This window comes from Teleopsis dalmanni, chromosome 1, assembly GCF_002237135.1.
Source record: "Teleopsis dalmanni isolate 2A chromosome 1, ASM223713v2, whole genome shotgun sequence".
Lineage (NCBI taxonomy): Eukaryota > Metazoa > Arthropoda > Insecta > Diptera > Diopsidae > Teleopsis > Teleopsis dalmanni.
Window position 1 is genome coordinate 40,241,552 of NC_051846.1, and position 7,526 is coordinate 40,249,077.

The window sequence follows — 7,526 nt, forward strand, 5'->3', positions numbered from 1 at the left end:
TTCTGAAAATATATATTCTTTTCATTATAGTTGTCACCTTTTATATCACTTATTACAAAGATAACAATAATGCTTAAAACCTTTAGTTCCCATAACCTAAGGTAAGCTATTAGTTTATTATTATATTAAATTTGTCAATCTTGTAATTAATTAAAACCCTGGCGAAATATTTGACTTGTAATATACATCGATAGCATCACGATTCTAGGAGTTCAAGTTGATTCACCGATTTATAAAAAAAAAAGAAAGAGAAAATATTTCATTTTGATCTTTTAATTCATTATTTATTCATAAGCCATTGGATCTTGACATGTCAATCTATTTTTTGGTGATGAATAAAAATTTAACAACGAACTGTAGAAAAACTTTTTTGTAATAAAATTTTTAATAATAGTGAAAATTCATACCGAAATTGTAAATAGATTAGTTGAAATTGCTTTTTCTAATTTAATGAATGATGAACCTATTGGATGTGAATGAGGTCAAAAACTGTATCAACACCAGAATTATAGCAAAAATATCAGCAATGGCTCTGTTATGCCATTGAGTGGCCGAGAGATATTTAATCAAAACTCTTACTTATTTATTTGGGCCTAACAACCCGTTACCGAGTTTCGGCCTGACTCAACATGTCTCTCCAGGCACCTCTGCTGCATGCGTACCTTCCCCAATCTCGTACATCAAGTCTGGCTAATGTTCCCTCAACATGATCACTACACTGTAGACATGCTCTACTTCTACGCCTTCTTCTTTCAAGTACTGCTTCAAACACCTTTTTCACTAGAGCATCTTTATACATTTTTACGACATGATCAAGCAAGGGAAACCGCTTAATGTTAATTCGATAAATTATTACATTGTCGTGATAAAGCTCGTATAGATTGTGGTTCACTCGTAGGCGATAGTCACAGTCAACTCGTACGGGACCAAAGATATTACGGAGAACTTCTCTCTAACACTCCCAGTGCTGCTGCTTTATTATTCTATGATAACGTACGTCTGCGCCGTACAGAAACACAGGAAAGATAACCGATCTATAGAGCGTAATTTTCGTTTGTCGTGTCAGAGCTCTACATACCAATTGCCTACTGAGCCAATAGTAGCTCATATTAACAATGGTCTGATTTCCAGGCTGACATCATTGTTGTTCCGAGGTAGATCCTTGCCAAATTCGAAACTCTAATCGCCAGCTACTAGCTCGGCGTCCGATGCACATTTCTACCAGTGGCCGACATATACTTCGTTTTGCCCTCATTCACCGCTAAGCCCATTCTTGTAGATTCCTTTTCGATAGTAGCAAAGGCAGCTGTAACATTAAAACTTTTAACGAAGCTTTTTATAATGAACTTTTAGCAACATTTTAGAATATATGTATACAAAATTGCTTTTAAAAAACCCGTATTCACAATGGAACCTCATTCTCTAACAATACAACAAAAACACTCCCGTATTTGACTTTTTCAGCAACATTTGCAGTGTTTTAAAAGGATAAAATGGATTTTATGTGTCATCTTGAACCAAAACAAGAGAATAAGGAGTGATTTAAAATCCTCAAACTCTTGTTGCCTTAAAACAAAGCATTGTCGAGTTATGGCTAAACTATTGTCCGCTTTGTGCGGACAAGTCATCAAAAATTAATTTGTAAAGATCCACTAGAGTAAGATGTTCCATAGGAAGTTGTTTATCGAAATCTGAATAGCAAATGTATTTTGTTTAATTTTATTTATGGAACTACAAAATAGATAACTCTGTTTTAATTTACAAAAAAGTACTTGAATTGCTTCATTGATAAAATTATGAAATATTTATTCAAGTAATGAAATCTTGTAACTTTTCAATAAAACTATTAAAATTTAATACATATTCTGTATATTTCAAACTACGAAATATTATAAATTTTTTAATAAACTAAATTTTCAACCCGTATTGTACGGAAAAACTTTTCTTTTAAGTTTTTAATAAATAAACAATTACAATTTGTATTATTTTGCAAGTTTTTAAGAAGTACCTATAGATACACCTAAGAATGCACCTATATTTAGGCTTCGTTTTCACCTAATTTTCCATAGAACCTGTGTTTTATTATACTACATTGATCTTTTTATATATGATTAATTATTTATTAATTTATGTTACCAAGAGTTGACCTTGAGTGTTAACGTCCCTCTGGACGAAAGAGACTAAATTCTTAATATAAACTATTGTTTTTAATAGAGAGGTGTTTGAAACAATTGTAAATTACCATAATAACATTTTATAATTTATTAATTAATTGAATTTTTGGCTGTATGCTCTATGAAAGAGCTGTTTCAAGTATTGCCCAATACTCATCAACAGTGGTATGAGAATTATACGTAAATAATTTTTTGAGACATGTTTTTCTTTTATAATATAAATACTTTTAAGTGTACTTAAAAAAAATTGTTTAACGTAATTAAAAAACCATTTTCCGCCTGTTCTAATTTAAATTACTAAAATTGCTCAAAAAGACTAGAAAAAAATTAATTTTTTAAATAAAATTCAAATTAGTGCGTAAAGTGAAGTTGATTTAAAAATTTGTCACATAAAAATTTTAACTTTTGCTGAAAACGACATCGTTAATAAAGGTTTTCAAATCTTTTTTCACCGATTTTTTTCACTTTAGTTTATATAATTTTAAAAGTCGCAAGGACTTTATTATGCATGAAAACAAAAATTCACTTTTACAGGCAATTTATTTAAATAACTAACAAAAAAAAATACAACACAAAAAAAAATACAACAAAAATAATAATAAAGTTAAAAACTTGTAAACTTTTTACTTTTTACTTTTGGTGAAAAGTAACGTATTTTGATTTTGTTGTTTTGTTGGTTTTGTATGCAAACTGACTAAACAACAGGACTCAAGGATTCAAACAAGGCAACAGACCAAAAATAACAAAATCGAGTGATGCCATCAACATCATTCAGCAATTGTGAAGAAAAATAAAAGGAGAAAAAAATGAAATAATATAAAGTAAAACATATTTTAAAGGAAAACGCACTGAAATAACAAAAATGTTTTTCATGTTTACACTTTGGTGTCGCTTTTGATCTTTCACGAATAAAATATGGCGCAATGAAAACCCTCAAAATTGTTGTTGTGCTACACTAAAGCACCAAAAAAAGAAATCACCAAAAAATAACAAACCAAAAGAAAAAGCAAAAGAGCAAAAAAGCAAAAAAAAACACAAAAACACAAAACATAATTATACAAACACATACTTTTGTGTAATGGTTTGCATTTCAAAAGAATAACAACTACAATCACACACAAAAAATTATAACAACCAATACACAGAGCTGTAGTGGTAGGCCGAACCATGGTACCGCTTTCCTTACAATAAATTACTGATTAGCAACAAGTAAGAACCGTGTACCCGTATTTTCAGATAGCGTCTACGGTATGGCCTCTCGACCGCAAAATCCTCAACAAAACTGCTTACTATGCCACTGCTTAGCTACTTTTATTGCCTACGTACTTTTGGGTTACCAGGGACGTGCCATCCCACATCTTTCATATCTTTTGCTAAAAAAGGTTGCTAGGGATTCTACGTTACCAGCATTGACGTTACACTCGTACATTTGTGTCCTTTGGAATGTTATTCTTGCAATAACTTTAAGTAGCTGTGCAAATTTAGATATAAATATTTACATTTTTGTATAGATATAAATTTTTAACAGGATTTTAATATGCTTTTGAAGCACAAGTAAGCAATTTCCTTAAACTGATTTCAACAAGTAAACAGCAACTTTAAATTTAATTTTTTATTATTAAATTATTTATACTTAAATTAGAGAAGCTAAATAAAGTCATTTTAGTTTATAAAGAAAATTTTTGTCATATTATTAAAAATCCGAAATTCCATTTTAATTTTAATATTTTAAATTACAAACGAAAATCATTCTACATATTGAAAATATATAATGGCCGTATGCGAGTTCGTTTAAATTGAAGTAAAGTAAATTGAAACTTCCTAGAGTTTTTTTGCACTGCACTTATGTAAATATTGATTATTTATTATTTTTGGTTAAAAGTTTTCAAATACATTTATTTATTTATTAAACATCTTGTAAAATTTTCAAAATGGTTATACCTAATTTTTATCTAATTATCCTACTCGAAATTCTGGTAAATACTGCCATACCGACATAAATTAGTATTTCCCTCAATTTACTCGAACTCGCGCACTGCCTATATTTTTAATTACGAATATTTTATGTGCTAATATAAATTTTATATATTAGATACTAATTACTAGTTATACTAATTAAGGTTTATTTTTAGCAAATGCAAATATTTTATTTTAATATCATGTGCTATGTAGTTTGATATTAATTATATTTTAGTATAATTGCTTTAGCTAACTAAATATAAATGAGTTTATTTAAATTAGTAATTCTAAATAATTTTATAATTATAAAAAAGTTTGAGAATCCAAATTATTTTGATATTAATTCAAAGATAATTAAAAATATTATTTTATGTAAATTTTTGTTCTAATATGTGTGCAATAATACCAAGAACACTGCATACAATTCCACATAATTAATATAAGTTTAATCGCTATTCCCTGTAATACTGAATAATAAACATAATTAAAATTTTATATTATTTTTATTTAAGCTGCTTTACACATTTAGTTTATTTTAGAAATCCGAATTATAGCTTATAACAACAATGAATATATAATTGCATATTAACTTTATGCAATTCCAAATAAAGCCAAGGAATAAAGAGTTTTAGATTATATCGCCACTTGACATTATTAAAACATAATGTTTGATGTAAATATTAGAGAAGGTGGACCAAAGTAATTTTAAAATCAAAAGCCATGGTACTGATAGACCAAAAGAAGTTAGTAATAGCTCTTCAATATAAATTTTTTGTCATTCTCCACAACTATATTATTATTTTAGGACGTGTGCGAGTTAGGCTAAGTTGATGCTAAACCAAATGGGAGATTTTTTGGGATTTTTTGCACTGCACACATTTAGCCATTTATCAACACGTATCGACACATCACTACATTATCGGCACAACTTAGAATTTCCCTCATTTAGAACGCAACTTAGCCTAACTCGCACACGACCTTAAGTTTACATGAATTAAGAATATTAACTCTTCTTTTCTTAAGAAATAAAAAATAGAATACAATTTTGTAATTTAATAAACAACTGAATTTTATTAGTTTTACATAATTGAATTAAAATTCTTAAGAAAACTTTAATAGCCCAATAAACTATATGTAGACTACGGTCTACATACGTAAAAAAATGAACAACCTTCTGTCTCAAAACATCTAAATTGCATTTCCTTTGATTTAAATTATTTATAAGGTATAATACCTTTGTGTGTTCGCAAAGTAAGTAGAAGATGAAAATATTGCAAAAAATTTTCTCTTCCTTCAGCTAATATGTTTAATCATATTACTAATTTTTGTTTTTTTCCTCTGGAACTTATTTTTCACAAACAACTTTCGTTGAAGATTTACATCGTAGGTATTAATCCAAAGAATTTACCTTTGAATTTTTGCGACCGGAGCTGCTGCAGCTCCGAGCATTAACAAAATCCCCGAGCACTTATAAAACCTTTTAAAATTTTTATTTCATTCCTTTTCCGTTTATTATTTTGATTTCTTTTGCTCAAATGCATATTGGCATCGAAACTTCATTGTATTTACAATTTTTGCTAGGTAACAAGATTTGAGTACAAAACTGAATACGAAATATTAAATATATTTGTAAGTTTTACCTCTGAAATTCTTCAGTCTTGCTCAATTCAATTTTCGTTGCTTTTTGCTAAAATTTATGGACTCATATACATAGATATATATATGTATATACATATATATAATTATACTTGTATAGGATGAATTCTGCAATTTTGAAATATTTTAATTGATTTATTGGAATAAAATGTTTATGAAACTATCTAAGGATTTCTCTTCGTTTAAATTAATCAAGATATTTATGGTTAAATACTGTTATTTTAGTAGTATAATAATATTTATTCACTTGCTTGAACATTTAAAACTACTTTAAATATATATATTTATATACATACATATGAATATTTTATTTATTAGTATAACATTGCATACGGTTGGCAATTTCCTAGGAACGAAATAAATAATTGAAAGTGACATATATTAAAGATTTCGTTTAAAAAAAATTATCAGATATAAAACTCGCTTGTGGAACTCAAAAAACTGCTGCTTTAGCATTTTCAAATAACATAATGATAATAACAGCTATAGCACAATACCAATAGGGAAACCTGATTTGAAACAAAAACATCAAACAAATGTTTATCCAGATAATTTGATCACATTCTTTTAAAAACAACTTTTATGCCCTATAACATGTAATCAGTGAATAGAAATCAAACTGAAATTTGAAAATTGAAATTTTCTTTTCGATAAAAGGAAATCCAAAATTCTCACATACCATAAGACATTGGTCTTATGGTAGGTTTACTTAGAGGCCACTGTAAACTAGGGAACCATGCGAGAAGAATAAGTTTTCCTTTCAATCAAACCTGTCGTAGCTATGGGGAAGACGATGACAGTCCCTCTCATCTATTGTGTTTTTGCCCAGCTCATGCACGGCGGCGACTAAATACTTGGGGAGCCCCTTTCTTGAGGACCTGGACCAGTTACAGGGCCTAACACTAAATAGCATTTTATGCTTCGTCAAAGGTTCTAGGTGGTTTTGAACCCTGAATCTCTCCCAAATATGCGGTAACACAATAGGCTCAGATCATTAAAACATCAATTGTAATTGTATATAATTGTAATTATTTAATACAAGTTTTTGTAAATGTGAAATATATTGCACATGTATAATCTTGATAGTATCCTTGATAGTTTCTTAACTTTTTACGATTATAATATAATAACTGCAAATAACAATAGGTGGTACTTTGGAAGATATCAACGGCAACAGTTTTCACAGGAGTTCTTATATATTTTTGGCTGTCTAGTAAACTAATACTCACTCTTTGTAGAGAAATTGTAATTTAGGTAATTTACATTTAAACATTTTAAATTCATCTTTTATTTATAATTTGATACCATACGACAAGCATTGAGGAAATCAGATTTTCAAAAGTCAAATAATTCTCATTAAATTTAAATTTTATTTACAATAAAAATTAAATTCTAATTGTTTGATGATTATACTTCGTTTAATATAAATTTTTATACATGAAATACCATATGATATCGGAATACACTAGTATATTGATCTATTTATATTTTGTTATATTCTTCTGGTAGTTATAATTCCACTGCTTTAAATAATCTAACTTAATGTGACAACATTGGTCGTTGACAACTACTCAACGGCCAATGGTTTAATAACCTCTCCCAAAATTAAGTGCTCGTTATTCAATATCATTTAAGCGAATCTTAAAAGTTTTTATGAATGGAACAATTCTTATATGGTTCTCATACATAAAATAAATTGATTCAGCTATGTTTAGAGAACATTATAGGACTATGAGC